This window comes from Urocitellus parryii, chromosome 10 (assembly GCF_045843805.1).
Source record: "Urocitellus parryii isolate mUroPar1 chromosome 10, mUroPar1.hap1, whole genome shotgun sequence".
Taxonomy (NCBI): Eukaryota; Metazoa; Chordata; class Mammalia; order Rodentia; family Sciuridae; genus Urocitellus; species Urocitellus parryii.
This window is the reverse complement of record NC_135540.1, coordinates 74,470,615-74,498,302: the sequence shown is the minus strand read 5'-3', so window position 1 is coordinate 74,498,302 and position 27,688 is coordinate 74,470,615. Positions and strand designations below refer to the sequence as shown.

The 27,688-nt window shown below is 38.8% G+C and overlaps 1 long non-coding RNA gene across 2 annotated transcripts in view; it reads right to left on the bottom strand.

Moving 5' to 3' along the window:
• Positions 1-51: 51 nt before the first annotated feature.
• LOC144257283 (uncharacterized) overlaps positions 52-27,688 on the bottom strand; it is a 362,905-nt gene continuing 335,268 nt past the window's right edge. For both annotated transcript variants that reach the window (XR_013344417.1, XR_013344416.1), the window contains exons 2-3: positions 20,205-20,404; positions 52-1,184 (exon numbers count right to left, since the gene is read on the bottom strand). This is a non-coding gene — a long non-coding RNA (uncharacterized LOC144257283). The remainder of the gene's footprint in view (positions 1,185-20,204; positions 20,405-27,688) is intronic.

Sequence of the window (27,688 nt, the reverse complement as noted above, 5' to 3'; positions counted from 1 at the left end):
GTCTGGACACCTGAGGAATTTGGAGGAAGCAGATTTATTTAAGCTGCAGCAACCCAGAAGGGATAACACCAAACAATCTCTGGACCCCAGGTCTGGAAATTCTCTAACATTGCAGTGGGTGGTTACACAGCACAATGTTTAATATAACTTAACTTTGTTCCACATTCATAGGTTAAACAGAGGTTTCACAATGTTTTACACAGAAAACAGAAATTTTCACACATCAAAAAACTTGATTGGAGACTATTTTTTTTTTAGGATGTAGATGAGCACAATACCTTTATTTTTATGTGGTGCTGAGAATTGAACAAGGGGCCTCACATGTGCAAAGCAAGTGCTCTATCACTGAGCCACAACCCCAGCCCTGCAGGCCTAACTCTTACAAGAAAGAGAAACCTGGCCTTTACAACAAAAAGGAGCTCAAAGCACAATGAGTGCTCTGGAAATTTTGTTGACTTCTTAAAATAATCTCTTCTTGATTAGGAGAGAGACTTGTGTGTTACAATTAAGGTGGGAGTCTTTTGGAAACTACAGCATTACCCCCTTTGATGCTCATTATTTAATCCTCTAAGTCAAAGGGCATTATTATCTTCTTGGCTTAAAGTTTCATATAATGTAATATCATAGTTCTTGTTTCTCTTTTTTAAAAAGGAAACCTGCTTCTATTGTAGAACCACTAGTTTTAATGAAAAGAGGAAACAAACATGGAAGCAATACACAAGTTCATAGCACAATCCATGCTATGTCAATTAAGCTTTTGAATCCACCAAGAAAAGGAAACCATCCTCCAAATAGTGAGCTTGGATCTCAACTGCAATGCCCTTTCAGGATTGAACTGGTACATGTGTTTGTTTTCTGATATTATTAACTATGTGTTTGATTGTTATCAGTCCTAGAGTCAAGACAAAACAAAGGACTCTGTATATGACAGAAGTAAGGGGTGGCAATGACAGTATAAGAGTGAAACAGTCCATTTTCCTTTTGGTTAGTGTATCTTTCACCTTGTACATCCAACCCAGAGTGGCTGAAGCAGGGCTGATGTTTCCTCAAGCTTTGGGCACATTCAGGCTAGTCGGCTTCCAGAGTGACTTGAGCAGGGTTGGTGTCCTTCGGATCTTTGAGTTTCTCTGGTGTTTCCTTCTTCCTGATGCTCAGCTTAAGGGGTACAAATTAAGGAGGGAAAGCTGCAAAAGAATGTACGTAAGAATAAGAGATTTTATTTTCAGGAGGTTCCAAAGCAGGCTAAAAGGAACAAAGTATTACATAATGTATATCTCTGCATATGTACATACATGCATTGACATATTTGGTGACACTCTAAAAATTAGAGTAAGGGATTGTAGATAGTGCTCTATGTGGGGGTGTGACAAGAGGTGGGGGATATCCCAGGAGGCTTGAACTATGTAGATCTAACTCAATGTAACTTTAAACAAATTTGAAAACAGCCTATAATTTCACAAGCCCGACCCAACATCGGCTTATGATCTTCCATATATTATTTTTTCATCTAAAAAATGAAGTCAGTTCAACCGCCTGCTCACAGGTCAGTTGCCTTCCAAAGGTGCACCTCTAAGTGCGTTGACTTTAATCTCAGAATATATTTCTGCATGGAAATCATGTCAAATGCCTTCCTGGCTCCCAAAGTTTAGGTACTGCTCAACAGCTTAATTTTACCCCTGGCTTATCCTCCTCACCAACTTTACTTTACCAGATGCAAACCCAAGGTTGTACTTAGTTCTGCACCCTGGTCAAGGTCACACAGTTAAGAGGGATTTAAATCCAGCTCTACCCAATCTGAAGTCTTTACTTCTCCTCACACCACCCCTTAGCCAGACAAACTTGCTTATTATATTTTTCCTTTCTTGATAATCTCTTGGAAGAAGCCAGTGTTAGGCTAAATTTGGTAGATTTGGAGGGTATTTTCCTAATAGGCTATTTTTCCTACAAGTCCAGGTATGGCCAGTCTGGCTGTCCCCAGCCTGCTGGAATGTACTGGGGCCTCACACCACTGCCCAGAGACCCTGTGCCAGGATGACCCTATGTCCAGGACACAGAGTCTCCTCAGGGAAGAGTGGAGGAGTAGGAGAAGGAGACACCACGGAAAGTTCAGGAGAAAGGACCAGAAGGTTCTTCCAGGACTAGACTCCCAGAGCAGCCAAAGATCCCTCTCTATCTTGCCCTACAGGATCAGGTCTAGACCTTGCCAGCAGCTCCCAGGCTCTAACCCCACCCTCTCACCAGTGAGCTGGACCAACCTAGTCCCACCCACTGACTGCTGTGAGGACTGCAGCCTTTATTTAGAGTGCTCACTTGTTTTTTTTTGGATGAGTTCTCTGTGTTAGAGCCACAACTCCTCAAGGGTCCTGAGGACTGGTGTCTGGTCCTGGGGTGACAAAAGGCAGGCAGCACGCAGTGGAACTTGGTGAGGTGACTGTAAGGGAGAATGATCAGTTTCCCAGCTCTTATACATCTTGAGCAGAGAAGCATCCTTGGGCTCAATTCACTGCAATGGCACCATCATGAAAAGGTGGCATATGGTGGCAAGAGCAGCATCCAGCTGTTTTGGGCATAGGGCATCAGGTGTCGAAAGTCAGGAGTCGAGTATTGCCGTGGGGTGGGGGTGACTGTGGTGGTGTCAGCATGCAGCTGTCACTTGGGAGATCCTTGATTCCTACTCATGGTGGCAGTGACAGACAATCCAGAAACAGTGGTTGTAACAACAGATGCATCAAGCCATGAGTGTTTTCATCTGCCATAGTGACAAGGGTTTGGCTGCATTTGCAATGAAGTGGGCACCAGTACTGAGTGTCACTGTCTAGTATCCATGTTAAAGTCTGGTGGCAGCAGGGTGGAGCTCCAGAGTCTGGCAGGGGCGGGAGCAACATGCAGCTGCATCAGGGGTCCATCCTCAGTAGCGGGGTCGGGCACCAGGTGTGGTGTAAAGTACGATGACATTGGGGCCTTGGTGGGCATTGTTGGAGTCCATCTGGAGTTTGGAAGTTTGAGTGCTGCACAATGGTGGTGGCACCATAAGAGTTCAGAAGCAGGGGCAGCAACAACAGGCAGTGTCCAGCAGTGAGCACCTTCATCCTGCAGAAGTAACTGGGGTCCAGCTGCAGGACAGTGAAAGTGGCATCCAGTGGCCATGTGGGGGGTCTGGTTGGCTGCACCGAAGAGATCCAGGCTGGCATGGCAACAAGGGCATGGGATAGTGGGTGTCAGAGTGATAAGGTAACCAGTAGCTGGGATGTCCTCTGTGGTGGAGGCTCCAGGCCCTGGTCTTGTGCATGGTCGACTGGCCTGCTCAGGAAGAAGAATGCGGGAGGCGGTGGTACCCAGGCAGCTGCCCAGGACCTTATGCTTCCCACAGCTGCCATATTCGCTCTGTCTATGAGCCCACTGTGTGTGTCTGCTCACCCCATCGCCTGACATACCCTCTCTACTGAGGAAGGTTGTCTGCTAGGTTGGGCGGTCTTGAGAGAGAACCTCACCATCCCCAGCCACTTCCTGGGTGGACTGTGGGTGCAGAAAGCAGAGGTCCTAGGACATCTTCACCCCCAAAGTGCATTTCTGTGGCTGGGGGTGGCAGAAGACCAAGACAGAGAACTCGTTGCCCTTAGACTCCCACTGCCACCTGTGCCCTCCACCTTGTCCCAGCCCAGGGATGCACTTGGAGGGTGAGGATTTTCTAGGCCCCCCCACCTCCCACCTCTGCACTCTGCTACCCCAGCCCAGGGGAGATGTAGCTGGGGAGGGTGGGTGCCTTCTCCAAAGGCTGCCCCAGCTGGCAGCAGGCCTACTCATCCCTCAGAGGCTGCAACTCAGGGAGGGGCAGGGTGAACTCAAGGATTAGGTGAGCAGCCTGGTGGGCTCCAGGCCAATGCCAGGCATTGCTGGAATGGGCAGCATAAGGTCCTCAGCAGGTGTCTGGCTACCACCGCCTCCTGCGCCCTGCTTTGTGGGCAGGCAGGCCCTACAAGGAGCAATACCAGTTGCCTGGAGGAGCCACTGCAGAGGCCATCACAGCCTCCAGTCACCCTCTGACTCTGAGGCCTGCTGTCCCAAGCTGTCACCATCACCGCTAACAGAGCTCCACACTGAAGCCACTGGAGTCCCCACAGGGCCACCAGTGATGCCGCAGCCACCATCACTGCACTGGGACCAGACTCCTGCCACTGCCAGAGGATGAGAATGCAACTCTCTGGATGCCTGGCTTGACGTTGCCACCTACAGACTCCTCAGTTGCCTTTGCCACCACTGCCATAACTGAACTTCAGACACCAATACCTCAAGCACAACACATCTTCATCGAATAGCTTAGCAAGACCTTCTAGATAACTTGCAAGAGCTTCTCCATCAGCACTTGTTTTTTTGCCTTGCACGTTTTCTTTATGGAGAGAGGCTTCTTGGCAAAAACATAATGGACCAAACTCTGGCAGTTGCAATGAAGTGGGCACCAGTACTGAGTGTCATTGTCTAGTATCCATGTTAAAGTCTGGTGGCAGCAGGGCGGAGCTCCAGGGTCTGGCAGGTGCAGGAGCAACATGCAGCTACATCAGGGGTCCATCCTCAGTAGAGGGGTCGGGCACCAGGTGTGGTGTAAAGTACGATGACATTGGGGCCTTGGTGGGCATTGTTGGAGTCCATCTGGAGTTTGGAAGTTTGAGTGCTGCACAATGGTGGTGGCACCATAAGAGTTCAGAAGCAGGGGCAGCAACAACAGGCAGTGTCCAGCAGTGAGCATCTTCATCCTGCAGAAGTAACTGGGGTCCAGCTGCAGGACAGTGAAAGTGGCATCCAGTGGCCATGTGGGGAGTCTGGTTGGCTGCAGCGAAGAGATCCAGGCTGGCATGGCAGCAAGGGCATGGGATAGTGGGTGTCAGAGTGATAAGGTAACCAGTAGCTGGGATGTCCTCTGTGGTGGAGGCTCCAGGTCCTGGTCTTGTGCATGGTCGACTGGCCTGCTCAGGAAGAAGAATGCGGGAGGCGGTGGTACCCAGGCAGCTGCCCAGGACCCTCTGCTTCCCACAGCTGCCATGTCTCCCTCTGTCCATGAGCCCACTGTGTGTGTCTGCTCACCCCATCGCCTGATATAGCCTCTCTACTGAGGAACTAGGTTGTCTGCTAGGTTGGGGCGGTCTTGAGAGAGAACCTCACCATCCCCAGCCACTTCCTGGGTGGACTGTGGGTGCAGAAAGCAGAGGTCCTAGGACATCTTCACCCCCAAAGTGCATTTCTGTGGCTGGGGGTGGCAGAAGACCAAGACAGAGAACTCGTTGCCCTTAGACTCCCACTGCCACCTGTGCCCTCCACCTTGTCCCAGCCCAGGGATGCACTTGGAGGGTGAGGATTTTCTAGGCCCCCCCCCACCTCCCACCTCTGCACTCTGCTACCCCAGCCCAGGGGAGATGTAGCTGGGGAGGGTGGGTGCCTTCTCCAAAGGCTGCCCCAGCTGGCAGCAGGCCTACTCATCCCTCAGAGGCTGCAACTCAGGGAGGGGCAGGGTGAACTCAAGGATTAGGTGAGCAGCCTGGTGGGCTCCAGGCCAATGCCAGGCATTGCTGGAATGGGCAGCATAAGGTCCTCAGCAGGTGTCTGGCTACCACCGCCTCCTGCGCCCTGCTTTGTGGGCAGGCAGGCCCTACAAGGAGCAATACCAGTTGCCTGGAGGAGCCACTGCAGAGGCCATCACAGCCTCCAGTCACCCTCTGACTCTGAGGCCTGCTGTCCCAAGCTGTCACCATCACCGCTAACAGAGCTCCACACTGAAGCCACTGGAGTCCCCACAGGGCCACCAGTGATGCCGCAGCCACCATCACTGCACTGGGACCAGACTCCTGCCACTGCCAGAGGATGAGAATGCAACTCTCTGGATGCCTGGCTTGACGTTGCCACCTACAGACTCCTCAGTTGCCTTTGCCACCACTGCCATAACTGAACTTCAGACACCAATACCTCAAGCACAACACATCTTCATCGAATAGCTTAGCAAGACCTTCTAGATAACTTGCAAGAGCTTCTCCATCAGCACTTGTTTTTTTGCCTTGCACGTTTTCTTTATGGAGAGGGGCTTCTTGGCAAAAACATAATGGACCAAACTCTGGCAGTTGCAATGAAGTTGGCCCCAGTACTGAGTGTCACTGTCTAGTATCCATGTTAAAGTCTGGTGGCAGCAGGGCGGAGCTCCAGGGTCTGGCAGGTGCAGGAGCAACATGCAGCTACATCAGGGGTCCATCCTCAGTAGAGGGGTCGGGCACCAGGTGTGGTGTAAAGTACGATGACATTGGGGCCTTGGTGGGCATTGTTGGAGTCCATCTGGAGTTTGGAAGTTTGAGTGCTGCACAATGGTGGTGGCACCATAAGAGTTCAGAAGCAGGGGCAGCAACAACAGGCAGTGTCCAGCAGTGAGCATCTTCATCCTGCAGAAGTAACTGGGGTCCAGCTGCAGGACAGTGAAAGTGGCAACCAGTGGCCATGTGGGGGGTCTGGTTGGCTGCAGCGAAGAGTTCCAGGCTGGCATGGCAGCAAGGGCATGGGATAGTGGGTGTCAGAGTGATAAGGTAACCAGTAGCTGGGATGTCCTCTGTGGTGGAGGCTCCAGGCCCTGGTCTTGTGCATGGTCGACTGGCCTGCTCAGGAAGAAGAATGCGGGAGGTGGTGGTACCCAGGCAGCTGCCCAGGACCTTCTGCTTCCCACAGCTGCCATGTCTCCCTTTGTCCATGAGCCCACTGTGTGTGTCTGCTCACCCCATCGCCTGATATAGCCTCTCTACTGAGGAACTAGGTTGTCTGCTAGGTTGGGGCGGTCTTGAGAGAGAACCTCACCATCCCCAGCCACTTCCTGCGTGGACTGTGGGTGCAGAAAGCAGAGGTCCTAGGACATCTTCACCCCCAAAGTGCATTTCTGTGGCTGGGAGTGGCAGAAGACCAAGACAGAGAACTCGTTGCCCTTAGACTCCCACTGCCACCTGTGAGCTGGAGGTTTTAAACCGTTTCTAATTCTGTCATGCTTCACGTAATTGATAGTAAGAGTAATAACAAAAGTTCATTGTAGTTGGTAGTGGTTAGTTGGTTGTGTTTGGTAGCAATATTATAGATTAACTGGACATTTTTTTGTATGCAAAGTACCATAAGTATCTTCTATGCAACAAACAGCTAATGCTTACAGGAATCCTTTAACATAGCTATGTTAAGACTTGTGGTCAATTCTCAACAGCTCTAGTTGCAATTTCCTCCCTTTCCTTCCTGATAAAGAAAATGTCAGTGTACAATTGAGTCTTATAGGGATAATTTTTAAACCCACTGTAATTTATAAAGGTGAAATTCTCTCAAGCTTTAATATTTGAACTAATGGCTTGTGACTTTATGTGACTTGTGACTAATGACTTTGATTTTAACTAATGGCTATGATACATGAGCATGTAGACACTCAAGTGGAGTACTTCATAGTACACGTGCCAATTCTTGGTTCCCAAATTCATTCCCTTCCTAATTTCAATAAATGTCACACACATGCATGCTTTCATAAAAGTGGAATGTAGATGAGAATTGGTAAAAGTGTGATTACCAAACACTTCTAGAAAATCAGTTTAAATTACATATCTAATAGTGGTGATATATGGGATGGGCAGGTTAGTCGCATGAGAACAGATTTAAAAACCACTTTTGTCCTTCCTTAAGTGGATAAAAAATTAAAACAATGATAACTTAGACCAATGATTTATATTGTTTTTTAACTACTCTTTGATTTTTCCCCATATGCATATCTACAAATTGTGGCAAATTGTTGAAAAAAGTAAAGGTATTTATTTAAATAAACACATCTATAAGTTTACTTAAAACTACACTATCGTTTTGATAAATACTGATAAATGTTGTAGGGTGTTTCTAGCAGGAAAATTGTATATAATACAATACCACAATCCCTCAGAGTATGGGGTAGAATGATTGGTTTCATGATGCCTCATGGATATCACAATCAAGGATGTTCAAGTCCCTTATATAAAATAGCGTAGTATTTACAAACCAATTGAACATCCTCTCATATACTATAAATCATCTCTAGATTACTTATAATACCTAATACAATATAAATGCACCATAGTTATACTTCATTGTTTAGGGAATAATTATAAGAAAGACAGTCTACATACATGCAGTATAGAAAAACACATGATAGACAAACTACATAGTACACATTAACAACATAACATTTTTGATCTGAGGTTTATTGAATCTGAGAATGAGGAATATGTGAACATGAACTTCTGACTCTATGGTTGCAGAAAAGGCATGGGAGACAGCAGCTCAATGAGTTTTATTTTAATTATAAAAGGTAAGAGAGAAGGAAGGAAGAAAGATGAGGATGAGGAGAAAGGAGGGAGGGAGAAAGGAATAAAGGTAGTTTTCCCATTCTAAACAAATTAAAATGCATTTACAATAAATAGTCGTTTTCTAAAAACATTAACATCTTTGTGTTACCAATTCACTGTCTTGCAGTAACTCATTAAGCCTTTAAGAGTGAATTCTCTTTACTTTCTTAAAAAAGGGATAATCTAAATTAACATGAAATGCACATTATAGTAATTTTTCAAGAATAAATGTGGCATGGTATGTAACTTGTGGCAATGCCTTTGAAAAATACCAGAGCTAATTTGCAGACTTATAATTAAGAGAGAAACATTTGCAAAATGAAAACCCACTTTCTACTTTTTAAATTTTTGAGTCTACTTTGAAAGACTTCTTTAACATATAGGATTAGTATTAGCATATTATATATGCTTATTAAAGTATTTTGATGATAGATGTCATATTATATATGCTTATTAAAGTATTTTGATGATAGATGTCTCAGAATAGTACCCTAAAAAAGTCACAAAAATGCAAAATGCAAAATTTCATCTTAAAATTCATTCACTATACTTTTATTATAAGGGTAAAGTTCCATTGTAGTAAATTTGACAAAGGGAACCTGTTGAGTTGGCTTGCCTGAGCCAAACCCATCCACCTCTCTCTCCAACCCAAGCCTCCAGGTAAGGATAACTCACTAGTGTACCCCAAGGGGAAAAGTATCAAAAGAGAGAATAAAAAAAAGAAATAAAATAAACAGTTTGCAGGCTGAGGATATAGCTCAGTTGGTAGAGTGCTTGCCTAGCATTCAAAAGGCCCTCCCTGGGTTTGATTCCCCAGCACCGTGCACACCCCCTCCCCACAAAAAAAAAAGAAAGAAAGAAAGAAAGAAAAAAAGCCAATATGATATGGGGAAGCAAAAAAAAAAAAAAAATGGAAGGTTTCTACATCTCTGGCCAAAGGTTTATGGGTCAGATTATTCCAGGTACAAACTTTTCAGGAATCCCTGCCTTTAAACTCTTCCCCACACATTTTACAAACTGCATTGATAATAAAAGAAAAGGTTAGATTTTTGAAACTTCAGAAATGAAATAAATGTTGAGTTAATTTTATCCACCTAACTTCTAGTTTAAAACAATCTCAGGATCCATCTTGAAAAGTGCATAAACCTCATTAATGAATTTTGTATCTTCATTGAACTTCAAAAAAATCATATGTTCATGTTGAATATGAATTTATGGTACTTCTCAATCAATGGACATGATTTGAGTACACACTGAGTGAATGCACTGCGCTAAGTGAGAGGGTCCCTGAACTGGAGGGTCACCAATAAGAGAGAGAAGCAATCCTACATGGCAACTGCTGTCAGTTGAACTGGGGTTCAGTGAGAATTGACCTGAGAACCCTACTTATTTCCAACCCCATATTCCATGGGGTAAAGACAATGAAAGAAGGAATCCAGGAAGGGCCGAAGGACATCAAACATGACTTTACTTTCTCTTAAATAAACAAAGGCTATTGAATGAAAGAGCAGAACAAGGCATTTAGTAAGCAGGAAGTATCATCAACACAGGATAAAAAAGCAATTGGAGGCTTTTGTTAATGATTCAATCATGTGCATGCCTAGCATTAAATGACAAGCCACATTCATGTGATCTGTCAGATGATGCTATTAAAAAATGATTATAACTAAATATAAATTAGGTTTTGATTGCTATAGCACAGGAGAATCTGGTACCACAATTTGCCTAACACTTATATCTATTCTAATACTGGGAAACCTTTGTTCAGAAAGTACTGTATGGTGAGTCATTTGGCCTTCACTTTAAGGAAATGCAACATTTCTTATTAAGTATATTTCTATTTTTCTAATAAGTTAATTAAGGAATAGCACTTGGGGCCAATGTCATTATGAAAACAAATGAAACATAGCTATTGAAAACTTGAGGCAGTCTTTGATTTTTTAATAGTTACAAGATATTTTTAAAAATTACTATGAAGCTGGGTGTAGTGGTACACACCTATATACCAGCTACTCAGTAGACTGAGGCAGGAGGATTGCAAATTCAAGGCTGGTGAGGGCAATTTAGGAAGAACATGCCTCCAAAATAACAAAATAATTATAATAATTTTTTAAAGGGCTGGGGCTCTAGTTTAGTGGTAGAATGTTTTGTCTATCATTTTCCAGGTCCTAGGCTCAATCCTAGCACCTTAAAAAATTACTATGGGTACTTTATAAGGTTCTGATAGAACCCTATTTCCCATTTTGAGAAATAGGAACATCAAGGATTATGGTCTAATTCTCCAGCTTCAGTGCTTTTGGTAGAAGACCTAGATTTGAAACTCTGATCAAATACATGAGCTATTTTTAGCTATTATGTAAATCTAAGCAAGTCTCTATTTTATTAAATATGAGGAATGAGGAACTTTTATAAAAATCTATAATCTTCTCTGTCTCTCAGTTTACTCTTCTATTAAATGATATGCTTGGAATATTGCTATCCAAGCTTTTCTGTTGAGCTATAGGAATTGGTATGCTACAGAGACAGTCTCACAATGGCATTTTGCAGAGCTACAGGAATATCTGAAAATTTCATTCAACCAATCACTTTCACCATGAGACTATATGCAAAATAGTAATAAACAAGTTCTCATATATTTACTAGTGTAGACTTTGGTTCAAAGCTTCTGCACAGATCCACTGGTATACTAGGTTGATAAGGGAAAATTCCTTTTCTTTATGCAAAGTAACTATAAGTAGCCTTGAATCACCACAATGTCTTCCTTCCTCTATTTTTACCCAAAATCCAAATCCAAAGTTTAGTTCTTTCTACTACACTGTGATGTAAGTCCTGGTCCCAGCAACTGAACTCAAAGAGTTTGAGCAAGAATGAAAGAGAGGGGCTGGGTTGTAACTCAGTTGGTAGCACATTTGCCTTACATGAGTGAGGCCCTGGGTTCGAACCTCAGCACCACATAAAAACAAATAAGTAAAATAAAGGTATTGTGTCTGTTACAACTAAAAAAAAAAAAAAATTAAAAAAAGAATGAAATAGAGATGACAGGGGGAGAGTAGTGTCTCAATAAATGGAACTCTCTACTTGACCAGTCTGCAATTATTTGCTGAGAGATAGAATGAAGAAAAGGAGTGAAAAACAAGAGAAATGTAAATATGCAAAAAGAGATGCAAAAGCAAAGGGATTCAGAATTCAGAAATTGTTTCTTCTATGAAGGATCAAGACCAAATCTTTTGTATACTGAGCCAAGAACAAATTAGATGCAAAGTATAAAGAAGATAACTGGCAATTCTTCCTTCTGGATAGCAGTCAGTAGGGGAGCAAAGTGTGTGTGTGTGTGTGTGTGGAGGGGGGTATGTCTGGATTGGACTTTTCATCCATTACTGGGAACCATCATTGGACAGTGCCAATGACAAAGCCTGCAAGCTCAACTTACCAAAGCAGAACCTCCTCTACTTGGGGTAGAATAAAGGAAATGGAAGAAAAGGGGAATACTGCTCATTTTTAAATTCTATGATATTATAAAAGTTTCATTCATTCCTTGGCCTAAATATCCAAATCTATTTTCCAACATCATCATATCAGCAACTGTTCAGATGTTCATATCATTTGTCTTTCTAGTAATAACACTAAAATGGAAATATAGTTAAAAATAGTGCCTTTTCTATAATTTTTCAGGTTCCTCTCTAGGGCTTCACCCTATCAGAAGGATAATCCCATGGGAATCCACAAAAGTGAGTGGCAAAAGCAGGTATGATAGTCATGCTGTTCTCAGTCCTCTGTCATATGCTCAAAACGAGAGTCCATGACACATTTCCTGATTAGCCACTTCCATTTCATGTCTAAAAATTCAGTTATAATCATCAGCCACTGCTCTGTATCCAATTTGTCTTGCGTTTTGCGTCAGAAACAGAATGCACCACGGTCTGTTTTTGTCCATGGGTCCTTTTCATTGTGAAGAAAGCCAGAAACAAAACTCAGGTTTATGTTAGGAGTGTAGATGGATCAGCATGGCGAAATGTAACAGAACTTAGCGTGTAAAGACACTTGTACGGCCTAAAGAGGTTCATTTCATGAATAACACCAAAGAATGAACATTAGCTGTAGATATCTAGGTAAAACCTATCTATGTAGGTTTTAGCAGGTTCTGTGTTTCATCTTGATACACACTCTGAACATTCTTCCCAAATTGTTAAGTAAGGTCTAGAGAAGGTCAACATTTCCTCTCCTAAGAACTCTCAGCAAAAATAGTGAGTTATTAATATAATTTCTATAACCTCCAGCATGCCTCTAAATTCGCATCATTATTTTAAGAATGAAGTTTTCTTTATGCAAGCTTTAGTCCTATATACTAAACTTGGTATCAAGTTCCTTCTTTTGCCTTTCTTAGTTGATAAATAAATGTGCTCAGAAAACTCTTGACACTAGATGAACCCTGCCCACTTCCAGAGAACATTTATTCTTTTCCTTCTTGACCATTTTCTTATTTTTTTTTCACTATTCTGCCCAGTTTTGCCAATAGCTCACCTTGGGTTATCACTTTTTCTTAAGCCTTTTGAAGTTTGATTTTCTGATATAAAAAAATCTATGCATAAAATGTTTTGTGGGAATTAATGAAAAAAATGTAAAGTACTGAGCCAAGAACATAAGACATAACAGCTCATAATGAATGTTAATTCCCTTTTTATCTTCCTGGAAAATCACAGTAAACAATGTGAAAACCTCTTAAAATGTATTTTCAATTTTTATTAGCTACAACTCTTTCTAATTTTCAATGTTAAAAAAAATAGAAACTGAAGAATATTTGAGTTAAACTCTGAAATAAGAAAGCTTACTATTATTTTAGTTTCTGGGACATCAGTAAAATTGATAATATATTTCACAAGAGAAAATTTGAAATTCTCAGATAGGCATTAAAATAGGAAAGTTAGAAAAATATCAGTCTTGTGGAATGCCAGAGAATGGAAGTCCTCAGGGGTAGTGCTACACAAATTCTATGTCCCAAACTAGATTATAAAATGAAGGAAAAAACATGCAATTCAGCTGAAGAGGCTAATCAAAGACATTTTGTCTTTTCAAAGACAAAAAATTGCTTCTACAAAGTATTATTTCCAAGATCAAATCAATTTATGTGATCCAAAACATCTTAATTAAAATATGGTGAGACTTGTCAATTCAGACTATTAGCAGAGATCCATAATTAAGTACTTGAAGGTCTTCGCCTGGTAATAATAGGATATATAATACTAAGAGTTGAAAGGTTAAACTTAATATTTAAATTGACCCTTCTGCAAGCTCTTTGGATAGTGGCACAAGGAATATTGGTGTCTCTTCTGGGATTCCATTGTATTCACAATTCTTTGAAAAGAAATTAATTGATAGAATTTCAAGCAGTAAATGGCAGTTTTATGTTTTAAAAACTTCAGGCAAGTTTTCTACCTCATGCATTTTGTTGTTGTTTTGGTTTTTTGAGATGCTAGGGATCAAACCCAGGGCCTGCCTGGCACATACCAGGCTAAGTACTCTATGGCTGAGCTACATCCCAGGTCCTATCTCATGAGTTTTGCATTTCATAATTTTGAATGGAAAGATACTTTTTAATTACTAGGAAGATAGGCTTGGAGATGCATACCTATATCCCACAGGAAAACTTGTATGTGAGTATTCATAGCAGTACAATTCACAATAGCCAGAAAGCATAAGCACCCCAAATAACTATCAACTGATAAATGTATTAACAAAATGTGGTATATTTAATACAATAGCATATTATTAAGAAATAATAAGAAGTGAAATATTAATGCCTACTACAAAAAGCTTTAAAAACATTACAGTAAGATAAAGGAGCCAGAATTCATAGTGAAAATAATAATTTTTGCATCTGGGTTTACTGCTTTGTATATAAAAAGTGATCAAATTGTTTTTAAAGCTATAATGTAAATTGTATAGTTTATATTGATTAATAGTCACTGAATTAAAGAACATAATAACTCTAGAAAAATAGAGACCAGCTGGATTATGGCAGGATAAAGCTAAAGAAGAGAAAACTACAAGGTCTACTGCCCAAAAAATTCTAAAAGAGAATAAATACCAAATGGCTGTGAAATATTTCATTTGTTAGGGGGGGTAGCTTTTTAAAATTGTTCTGTAACACCAAAAATGCAAATGTTCAACTTAACATTGTACTTACTCATTTTTTACCCCTAACTTCTCTTCTCTACTAGTTGACATAATGGAAATTTGCCTATTTCTGCTAATAAGTTAGTAAAAATATGGACTATCTGGTTTGTATGTTGAGTTGAATCCCAAACACAAAAGCTATCAGTCATTTTTAGTAACAGTTAAAAGCATAACTCAAGGAATTTGGAAGCTAAAACTTAAATTCAAAATCACTGGTAGCCTGGGATTCAAAACAGTTTTTTGAAGCAGCCTTCCCTTGCTTATTTGAATTTTTCACTTGAGAAACAAATCAGCTTGTTCTTTAAAATACTTATTTGTGTGTGTGTGTGTGTGTGTGTAATCTTATCATATGATCAAATATTCAAAATAGAAAAAAAAAATATTATCTCAAAATGGAAAAATAAAACCATATAAAACAATTACAGTAGTGACCTGTAAGTGACAAAATTATGAATATATTAATGTATTTTCAAAAGTTGGCTGCACAAATCACTTTTCTCTGTAATATATATCACATTTATATTTCTTCAAATCTAGCATAATCCCCATAGACACATTAGAAACTTACAAATACATTTTGAAATTTTAAATAATCAAATGAATGAATGAGGAGTATAAGTCTCTTAAAATACAAGAGTCTAATATTATAAAAATAGCTAACATTTGTTTGATGCCATTGATTTCTATAAAATCATCTACATAAATTCTCATTTAATCCTCCCAGTAATGTTATGAGGTGTGTGCTATTATTATGTCATTGTACAAGCTAAGACATTTGTCCAATGTATTTCAATTAGTAAGTAGATAAGCCAAAATTCAACCCAAACAATTTTACTTTTATCTACTCTGAAATGAATACATACATCTTATGCCTATATTGCCATACAGTGATAAGCAACATTATTCAACAAGAGTAAAATATTTTATATTAATACTTTCTGTCTTGATCTTTTCTAGGAAAGCACTAAGAGCTCTTAAATTTCATGATGACATACAGAACCATTTTATATGTCTTTTTAAACACCCAAAGGTTTGGATGCCATGTAGAAATCTGCTTTGGATTTGAGGATGAAATCCAAGTTTTATTGTTTTCAGTATTATTTTAAGCACTTAGTTGGGGCTTTGACTCCTTCTGGCTCATATTTTATAACAGAGAACAGCAATGACTTAGAGATTTCTACATCTCATGAACTCATGAATTAAATATTTAAAATTAGAGCTTACTCTTAATCAGCAATCAATGCTTGCACATGTAGTGGTCAGCCCTCAGGTTATAATTCACTCAAAATCATTTTGTTCCCTAAGAAAATCTATTATGATCTAATATAGTGTCACTCTCATCATGTCCAGAAAAAACATTCCCCACACAATTGGATCAATAACTTCTGTAGAATGTCTAGAATAAATTAATTGGGTTGGTGCCTGTTAGGTTTCAGCCATTTTATCAGGAGTCTCAAACTGGCTCCGAAAAATCAATGCTTTCTCTGGTCCACTTCTAGCAATGATAATATGTCAGAAGTATTCTCTAGCATAGCCCAAGTTGAGATTCAGCTTTTTTTAAGTAATAATACACTTCATGATAGAATTAAGATAAATGGATCCAAAAGAGCATTCGAAATTTATCAATGGATTCATTTAACGAAACCAGCAAAATTGCCTGAGTTTTAGGATAACTAACATTCATGCTTTATCTGTTCCCTCCGTGTTATGGTATCTATAATTAAGGCCTCAGTCATTTGTCATCACTATTAATAATAAAAGATGACCACACAGAAACTTTCATGAATTTAGTGTAACTTTGTTTTAAAACCTTTCTAAAAATCACTATTTCAAAGTTCTAGGAATATGCAGTGATAGGGAGGATTTTTGTTTTATTAGTTTTCTGCATGGTATGATTTCTAAATTTTTTCTCTAAAAATAAATAAGATTTTATTATAAAATTAAAAAATCAAAATAAAAATATTACCTCAAAATGGAAAAATACAACCATATAGAATGTTTACAGTAGTGGCCTGTGAGTCACAGAATTATAGATATATCAATGTATTTTCATAAGTTGACTACATACATCACTTTTCTGTGTAAATGTGCTTTTCAGAAACAACAAAAATCACCTTTTGTTTTTAAATCTGTTGTGAATAAAATACATTTCTATATAAGTACAAACACTTGTAGCCAATGATTTCTGGAAATAGTTTTATTCATGATAAACTAGTTATGGGATTTTATTTCAATATTCTCAAAAAATCACAGGATACTAAGAATATAATGTCTGATTTATTTTAATTATAAAATAGCCATATTGTGAGAAAAGCTGCTAATATATTGCCAGGGAATCTTGGTTAAGCACTGGAAAGTCATTGTTTACAATCAGATACTGTCCTTAGAGAGAACTTAGAGGCATTTTTGTGTTGGCTCAAAAAAGAAAATAAGAAAAATGGAGGTGAAACTTTCTAGGTCTTCAAACTTGCACAGGGTGTTGAATATTTGGAAGGCAAGTTTCAATGTGAATAAAAACATAAAAATAAGCTAGGCCCCGTGGCGCATGCCTGTAATCAGCAAGGGAGGCTGAGTCAGGAAGATCACAAGTTCAAAGCCAATCTCAACAAAAGCAAGCCCCTAAGCAACTCAGTGAGAACCTGTATCTAAATAAAATATAAAATAGGGCTGGGGATGTGGTTCAGTGGTTGAGTGCCCCTGAGTTCAATCCCTGGTACCAAAAAAAAAAAAAAAAAAAAGAACATAAAAACATCAATTTTAAGTTTAAGTGATTAAGTCTGTAACACACTAAATCAGATATATACATATTTTTGCATATATATAGTTATATACATATTTTTCTTGGAGAGATGAAAATTGAAGGTATGAATGGAAGAAAAACCTAATTGAGAAAACTATATTCATTAACTAAGGTTTTAAACTAGGAAACATTTATCCTAATTCTTTTCAAGATTAACATAGTTGTGCAGCTTGTCTGGAAATAGCTTCCCAATGCCTACAAGGGAATGCAGTAACTGCTCTACATACAGATCCTATCTATTATGGCCCCACTGATTTCTCTAATGACATTTCTTGTCATTTTGCCACCCTTTCATTATGGAACACTCTATCAATAGATATCTATTATACAACTCCATATCTTCCCCCAGCTCCGAATTCCTTTTCCCAATTTATCCACCTGGAAAACCTCCACCAGTCTCCAACACCCCAGGTAAGAGTCATCTTTTACCTTGTGCACCTTTTCCCAACCCTAGCAGATGAGCACCACTCATTCCTTGGTGCTAATTACATTGTGTTTTCACAGCATTTAGCATTTCCATGGTACTCTATTGTGATTATAATTTTGCTTATATATTTTCCTCAGCAGGTGAGCATTTTTCATAATAAAGATAATGATACAGTTTGATTTTCTTTATTGAGTTTAGGAGAAACTCACTGACAGTTTTCCATAAGTCAGTTAAGATCCTTATTCTGGGACAAGAGAGAAACACATTTCAGGGGTTTTATGTGCCTATTTTAGTAAATGCCTTGTAAGAGAGAAAACAAAAGGAGGTTATGTTTATTGAACATTTCTAGCTGGTTAGGAATTCTTAAAAGAGTGAATTTTTTTTTTCATTTCTTTAGTAATGCTTGTTTGTTCCAATATTATTGAAGTATCCTTCATGAAAACATACAAAGGCCCAGGGCATCCTTGTGTTGGAAGCACTGAAGTTGAACATGACCAAGATATACTTCTTACTTAAAGTAAGTCTAAAGAAAAGTTGAATCTCACTGGGAGGGCAAAAGGCAAAACAGAAGGAGCACTGTATCAGGAGCAAGGAGCTCTGATTCTAGTCCTCATCTGCCATTCATCAACAATAGCCCTTTGGCTGCTACACAGGCAAATACAAATAGATATAATTTTTTTTCCAGCTATAACATTTTTCAAGAAGGTCTACTTTTTCGTGTTTAATTACAAGGTGTAGTGAGAAAAGGGCACCTTGTTCTTTATCATAAAATACTCAGAATAAGATTGTGAGTTATTATCCTGAACACAAGACATCCAGATATTATTTTTACCAAAATCATTTTACCAAATTCAGTGAAAGGGATCAAGTTAATGTGAAAAACATAGAACATGGGGAATCAGAGTGGAGACGGATATGGAGGAGCTCATCAAAGAAAATGGAAATATGAATAAGATTCCGTGTCCGATCCCATGGATTCTCATTCTGGCATGGTGTGAGGTGGACTGAGTTGTTAACCTGAATGGGTACGATTTTAAGTAACATCACAGGCACTACTTTGCCTCTGATCTCTATGTGATCTTGATTGTGTCACTTCATAAGCTCTAAGCCACAATGTGTTGATCTGTTAAAATAATCCTGGTATTCCTCACAGGTTTGCTATGTCAAGTAAAATAACAGATGCAGAAATGTGCTCTCACTGTCATAATATTAATGTGGGACCAGCTTATTAAGTTACATTCCTCTAGACATATGAACTCAGATGTATCCAGACAAAATCACGGCCCCATCATCTTTTGCACTTTGGGTTATCTGAATCACACCTAAGCCTTGACTTCTTAGGGCAAAATGGGATTAATAACATCTACCTCAGAGCATTATTTTGAGTACTTCATAAGAAAATGTGCACAAATAGCCTTTGTGGACATTCAAAAATGAGTAGGAATCACACACACACACACACACACACAAAAAAAAAAACCCAGAAAATTATTTGGGTTTATAGTTGTACTTTCTTTGCTATTTTTATGTAATCCAATTAAAGGAATGAGAACCTTGTGAAATTATAATGCCTCAGGAATTTAAAATACTAAAGCAGAGTCTCGATCCAAATTCCTAATTAAGTTCTTGAACTTTAACACAAGAGGAAATAGCCTCAAGAACATACTGTCAGGGATGTTTACATAAACTAATCTACAATGTCTCTTCTCTGATTTATACATCCCACAGATGTAGATGAGGGGAAATCACAGGGTGATGCCTCAGCTCACATCCATCAATTAATGAGCAATGATCACAGCTGAAAACCCCTGTTGCAGCTACAAAATGCAGTTTGGAGATTTTTCTTCTGCCACTGGAGACTTGGGATTTGTGGCTGAGAAAATAAGGAAATAAAAGACTGCTAAGGAACCACGAAGCAACACAGAAATGATTCCCAGAGGAGTATATTATGTGTGTTGGTTTAGTACCATATCCATATTTTATAAGAGTTAAGGTGGAGCGGATGCCTCTGAGAATTCTTATTGAAGATGTCTCAGCAATTACTGAAAGTCAGTCGTGTTTACAGTTTGCCTTCAAGTCTATCCTTTTAACTTACCCCCCCCCAAAAAAAAAAAGATGTTTGGGCGACAAAGTGTATCTTCTAGTAGATGTGCATTAAATATCTCTCATGAAGTTAGCGTGCCTGAGGGACTCAGGTATTCTTTTCCAGCTTAGTAAAAAGAAAATTAACATTAGACAAGTATAAACTGCTTGTTGGCCTCAATTAGCAAGTTCATCGGCTCCACATTAAAGCAAACAATGGTGAAGAAGTGTGAAGGATGGCTAGAAAATGAAGGAATTGGAGTTGGCTTTAGTCTCCATCAGTTTCTAGTAAATCCCACTTGTTCTTGGCTTTCTTAGGCCTGCAATGCTTTTTTTTTTTCCTACTTACCAGTGGCTTGGTTTCATCTTCATCTTTGAAATAATAGAGGTGATCTCCCTTGAGCACAAACCAGCGGGTATGCCAGGTCTTGACAAAGCCTCCTTGCTTCCTCAGCCACCCACACTTTCTGGCGTTTTGCCGCCCTTGGCCTTGTTGGGGGTTCTCCGTGGAGTCATTGTTCTCCTCCATGATCAAGCTGATGGACTTTCCTGTTTGAGAAACACAATGAAAGGGAAAGACTAAGGTACTGTGCTATATTCAATTCTTTCTTAAAACACCAAGAAAGAAAGAGAGAGAGAGAGAGAGAGAGAGAGAGAGAGAGAGAGAGAGAGAGAGAAAGAGAGAAAGAAAAAAAGAAAGAAAGAAAGGAAGGAAGAAAGAAAGAAAGAAAGGAAGGAAGGAAGGAAGGAAGGAAGGAAGGAAGAAAGAAAGAAAGAAAGAAAGAAAGAAAAGAACCAAGAACCAAGAACCAAGAACCAATCAACCTTCTGGCCAAATTTCTAGATGAAAACCACAGACCTGACAACAACATGCCCAGAGGCATCTTGGAAAGAACTTGCTATGCTTTCCTGCCTCCTTAAATGAGTTTGGCTGCTGAATGAGGAGAACCTCTTTTTCCTGAGTAGACTTAAGAATGGGAAAGTTCTAGAGGTAATGTGTAAAGAAGCAATTTATGAAAATGACCAACAAAAACATAATTCTCAAGATGAGGGCCTGTGTATCTGGTGCGTGCTGACGGAGCCTGCCTGTGCAGGCCTGGATTACCTGAGCAAGCTCTGGCCCTACATGTGTTAACGTTTAAAGAGATTTTTTTTTTTTTTAAACCTCATTGGAAGACATTTGGTTTGCATATGTGAACATTTCTCAAGATGTATCCTCTCGAGAGTTTCTCTGGCTGGTTGGAAATTAGTGCAGCCAAAGAAGTTTGGGAGAAAACAAAAAACAAAAACCCTGCTTGGTCAGTTGTCCTTCCTTTACCCCACTCTCCCCCTCAGCCTGCAGGAATGAGTGGGTGCCCCGGGAAGAATATTCTAACGTGATATGTGAAGAAGTACAAGGCTGAATACTGTATACATAGCAAGAGAAGAAGCTAATTACAGGCAAAATATTAATCAACAGAAAGCTGAACTACCACAGGAGGACTGGAGGAGGTGAGCTCACAGGAAGACCCAGGGATGGGTGGTTAGGAATTAGGACAGATTTTCCTGCCTCAAAGGCTTCCTCCAAATTCTTGTGAAGGTTTATTTTTTAAAAATTTATTCAGGAAGTGAGACATGCACTTTCTCTCTTAGGTCTTCTTCTTTTTTTTTTTACCTGGTAATGGAGATTGAAACCAAGAATGTTCTACCACTGAACTATATACCCAGCCCTTTTTATTTTGAAACAAGTTCTCAGTAAGTTGCCCAGACTGGCATCCAACTTTCAATCCTTCTGACTCAGTCTCCTGAAATGCTGGGATTACAGCTGTGGACCCCTGTGCCCAGCTCACCCTTGTGTCTATGACAAGGATACAGTGATACAGTAAACTCATAAAACAGAATATTGCTGTTTGGAAACATTCACAAACAAAACCCCTATTTTATTATTTCTGATGGATTCCAGGAGACAAGCTACCTTTTTGAATGTTCTTTATTGTTACCATTTTTTAACCAATTTGTGTGTTCACAATCTTGGTGATAAACTTCATGCATTTTGTCATCAGCCCTTGGTTATTAATGTTTTTTCCTTGAAGGGGCAGGTTAAACCTTCTGATATTGGTCAAAGCATTTTTGAATGTAATCATGCCATTCCAGATTCAGCGATGAGGCAGAACTTTGGTTTAATTACTTTTTATTTTGATAATTTCACCCATCTTCTCAGTAGCTTTGCCTCCTCCTTTGGCACACATTCCAATCTATCTCCTTCCTTGCTTTCAAAATCTTCTGTTCTCTGAACTCCTTTTAAACTTCAAGTAGGACACTGGACTGTCATCTGTCTATTTGATATCTATTTTTATCCTTTTTTATACTGAAATGCTCTTCTAATTAACACCCCCTATTTCTACAAAATATCTTGAAACTCTCTGCTATATGGGGCATTCCCATGGCAGTAACCACTGACTGCAGGAAACAGCCTCTCCTGGTGTGTGTGCTGGTATGTCTGCAGATTGGATCATGCCTGATGTTTTAAGTTTGTTATGCCCTTAGGGCAAGAACTTTCATCTCTTTTCTTTCACAGTACTTGACCTAGTATAAAGAGCCAAGAAAACTCTGCTCTAAATGAACAATAAATGGTGTAATATAATTTAGATAATAAGCTTGCTTATTTAGACCACCCTAAATAATCTTCTTTTTTCTTCTCCTGGTATTTAAATTATTCAAATCTGTACAATGCATTTCCTCACTACTTATTCTTAACCAAACAACATAATTTATAAAAATTAAATAGGGCCATAAAACAAATATTTTAATACACACACACACATCTCTATACATGCACATCTAGTATGCATTACAGAAAAACAAACTTTGGGGGGCCTCTTTTTTTCCCTTTCCTCTCAATTTCATGCTTTATATTAGGTTTAAAAAGTTCACTCAAAAATAATTCAAAGTAATTAGCAACTTACTATCAATCATATAGAAACACCAATGGCCAATTTCCCTTTTGTCTACTATTAATGCCACAGTGAAGAAAATGTGTGTACATTAGAATATGGCTTATGATTTTGCATGTTTCTGTTATTAATAAATCTGGCTGGAGCCAATAAAGCATTCCTCATTGAAATCCTGGCTAAGCTACTTGTATTTTCATGACTTTATAATACATCAGAAAGTATTTTAATAATGCTAATTATAATGATTCATTAAAACAAATGAATATAGATTCATCACATCCCTGAAGAAAAATAATGCCACAACTAGCTCTGGATGAATAAATTTAACTTTTACAAAAGTAACCATGATTTTTATAGAGGATTCATGATATTTCTGGAGAAATTAAATGGTTCAAATTCTACCCTTCATCTTTAAAATAAGGATAATGAAGTAGATCGCTCATAACTTCATGGTCTCTTTTAGCACTCTGAAATCTATCATCTCTGAAATCCCACAACTTTAGGAACACCAGGTATCCCCCATATTTAGTATTATGTCTGGTGTATGGTGAATTTCAATCAATGTTTGATGAACTAATCAATTTTACAATAGGTTTAATGCCAGTCTAAAAGCAAACACAATCTCCTTCTGAAACAAGATCTACCGATCTTGATCTTAGAAAATGAGACTGTGATACAGTCAGTTGCAAAAAAGAAAAAAAAAAGTGGTAAGTTGAATCTTGATGTTCCCTTACCTTGAATATCACAATCTATACATCCAAAATACAGTACCTCCAAAATGTCACAAATCTCTTCACTTGGCTTCATCTTCATTGCCACCCTTTAATTTTTTAAGGAGACAATTCTAATATCCTTTCAAGTGGTCTCTCTATTTCTGTACTTAACCACAAACACAAACATACAGGTACAAGCTCACACATATTTCCTTCTTCAAAGAGCAGCCAAAATAAGGTTTTAAAAATTCAGATGAGATAATGACTCTCTACATTTAAAATTTTTATTACTTCCCCATTGTACTTATTTCAAAATCCAGAGTCTGAAAGGCTCTGAATCATCTGGAGCCTGTTTACCTCTCTAACCTAATTTTATACCGCCTCTTCCCTGCTCCTCCACTCCCCACACACATACATGCTTAACCACACCAGACTGTTTTCGGTTCTGGAGAGATCCAAGCTTCTTTATGCTTTGATGCCTGATATTTGCTGATCTCTAGCCATAAACCACTATCTTGGGCTCTTTGAATGGTCTACCCCTTTCCATTAAAGTCTCAGCCTAAAATCTACCTTCTTCAGTAGGCCTTCATTAGTCACTCTGTGAATTAGTTCATCTCTCATTATTTTCTGTCCTGAATTGTATCCTCCATTTTCCTCACACTTCCCTAAATTTCAAGTTCTTTACCTGTTTATTTTGTATTTTCAAATTTTTTTAATTTTCTGTCTATCACCCCATCAGAAGACCATAAGCTTCACAAGGTCAAGGACATGGTTTTTCACACTATAGTATCACCAGAGCTTTTAATAGTGTACTCAGTACACATCTACTCAATCAACACATGAAACTAGATAACAACCATAATAGAATTCCTAAAAGGAAATTTTTGAGTCTTCTTTCTAATATTATTAAATGCCTTAAAGAAAACTGTGTACTTTAAGAAATGGGTTTTTTTCCCCTCTGACATAGATTTCAGTTAGCATATAAAGTGTTCTTAAATACAATATTAAAATTATCACACTTGGATAAACCTGAAATTGTCCTTTACAAAAAAAAATAATAATATTATTCAAACTTGTAGACTTGTTAGCCTTGTTAGTAAATGCACATACTCAATTTGGTTTAACACTAAAAAGAATACCATTTATTCACTTAAAATCTCAGAGAATGATTCAACTGAATCTATACCAGGAAAATCCTTTCACTGTAGTCAGGGCATGAAAGCTGAGTAGTAGATGAGATTACAAAACAGAATTACCTTCTTCATTACCAAATGAACATAACAATGACAATATAATAAAGATGTAAATGGGTGGCTACTCCAAAATGAAACAAAAATGAAATTGATGAATTAATTTGTGTGGTAATATCACTCTGAATAAAAAGCCTTAATTTGGTCTACTATACCATACCATGGCTTAGAAAATTCCCATCATTTGATGGGCTTGTAGCTTTGAATTATTTTTAAATGGTGGAAACCAGTTCCTGCATCTACTCATATGGTTATTTTTTTTTTTTGCAACCAGAGACTAGAAATGCAACAGCCTTGCATATACAATCAAAATAAAATATATGCTCCTAACAGAATCTTCTCACCTCAAAAGGCACACACTTCATTTCAACAAAGAATATTGTTGAATATTATAGGTCAGATGAATATAAATAAAATGCCTGACACCAAAGAGTTGCAAAACATTTAAATTTATATAGATTCAACTACACATGGTCAGCAAACAGAAGAGATTAAGAAAGAAAGAGGGAACTAGAGCAGAAGAGAAGAGAGAGAGCAACTGAACTAGCAAAAGCAACTACACTTCGATAACTCCAAGCCACTCAATGAATGTATGCCCCCACAGTAGTCCCAAATGGAAGAAGTGCATCTGCAGACCCCCATCAGTGTCAATTCCCTGGCATCTGGAAGGATGAACATCTCACTGTGCAAATGTAGCCTTAGAGTTTGGGTGCACATGATTTCATGCCTCATGGCTCCTCAACACCAATTACTCAAGTTGTTCAATGTAAGAACAGTAATCTGTTTTTTTTGCTGGGGAAGAAAACAAAAACAAGCAATATTGGTAGAATATTGTGATTTATGAGAGATTTATAGGACTGGAGCAATTTGGATCACATCCTATAGTCACCTTCTGTGACAGCATTAGAATCCATTAGAATCAAACTTCTTTGTAAGATATGATTCCTCTGTATGCACTGTTAAATTACAGTCAATATTCTTCTGAATTCTCTTTCTTATTAAACAAATAAACACTTTGTTTTCTAGCTGTTGCTAATATGATGGTTTTTCAAACATTCTATTAGCTGTATTCCTAAATGCTAGTATATATCTTTTCTATCTAGGAGGATTCACATTATGAACACAAAGAATAAGACAGCACGTGCATGCACATATATGTGTATATACATGCAGGTATATGGTAAGTGTGGGTCTACATGCATTGTGTGTGTTCTCCCTAGAGAACAAAATCCTTAAAGGCAAAATATTTGCTGATATTTTTTCTCATCTTTAAAATATTAAATGCCATGGCATAGGAAGGCATGTAAGCGTATGTCTACAGATCCTGATATTCTTTCATGAAGCAAAGAACATAAAACAACTTCACCACACAGTGTTCATTAAGCAAGCTGCTTGTGCTAGTAATACAGTTAATCTGTGAAATTAAGGGTTATTTTTATTCTTTCCTAAAACATTTCTCCAACAACTGCAATGGTACATCAAATTTAGAACATCAAATTCTTCTAGTATTCTAAATATGAAATAATTTCAGGATAAAGTAACACTAGTAGTATTTTTCTCATCTGAGTCAGTCACTCCATGCTTGACATACAACAGCTATTCCTCTACTTCAGCTCAACTATGGATGTTGAATGTGAATGGTGAATCCTCCCAAACCTCTCTCCATTTTCTAACTTCATCTGAATTGTCCCTGGATGTCCCCATCCTCACCTTCTAACCCTCACTATCTATAGCAGAAGTTGGTGCCCTATGTGGAACTCTTTCCTGATACTATGGACCGAATGCTTGTCCCCACCCTCAATTTATTAGTTGAAATCCTAATCTCCAATATAATTATATTTTGAAGTGAGGCTTTGGGGAGGGAATTAGCATTAGAAGTCATGAGGGTGGAGCCCTGATCTGATGAGATTAATGCCCTTAAAAGAAGAGGTACAAGAACGTGCTTACACTTTCTCTGTGTCTGTGCAAATAATTGGACTTTCAAGCACATAGTGAGATAATGACCAAGAGAAGAGGCTTCAGAATGAAATGTTCCCTGCCAGAACTTTGACTTTGGACTTCAGCCTCCAGAACTGTTAAAAATTTGTTTCTAGAAGTATGGTGATCCTCAGAAAACTTGGAATGGAATCACCTTTTGACCCAGTTATCCCACTCCTTAGTTTATACCCAAAGGACTTAAAATCAGCATACTATAGTGACACAGCCACATCAATATTCATAGCAGCTCAATTCACAATAGCTAAGCTATGGAACCTACATAGATGCCATATGGGGTATATATATACATTGGAATATTAGCTAAAAAGAGGATTGAAATTATGGCATTTTCTGAGTGTTTTCTTTGATATAAGGAGGCTGATTCATATTGAGATAGGGAGTGGGAGCATGGGAGGAATAGACTAACTCTAGATAGGGCAGAGGGGTTGAGGGGAAGTGAGGGAGCATGGGGTTATTTATGATGGTGGAATGTAATGATCATTATTATCCAAAGTATAGGTATGAAGACATGAATCGGTGTGAATATACTATGTATACAACAAGAAATATGAAAAATTGTGCTCTATATGTGAAATAAGAATTGTAATGTATTCTGCTGTCGTATTTAAATTAAAAAAAACTTTGCAAAAAAAAGAAAAAGAAAAAAAAGAAATTATGGCATTTTCTAATAAACAGATGGCACTGAAATCTATCATGCTAAGTGAAGTAAGCCAATCCCAGAAAACCAAAGGCCAAATATTCTCTCTGATATACAGATGCTGACTCACAACAGGCAGTGGGGAGGGAGGTGTGGAGGTTCACTGGATTGGACAAGGGAAAATGGGGGTAAATGTAGGGGGATGGAAATGGGGAAAACAGTAGAATCAAACATAGCTTTCCTATGTTCATATATGAATACACAATCAGCATAACTCCACATCATGTATAATCACAAGAATA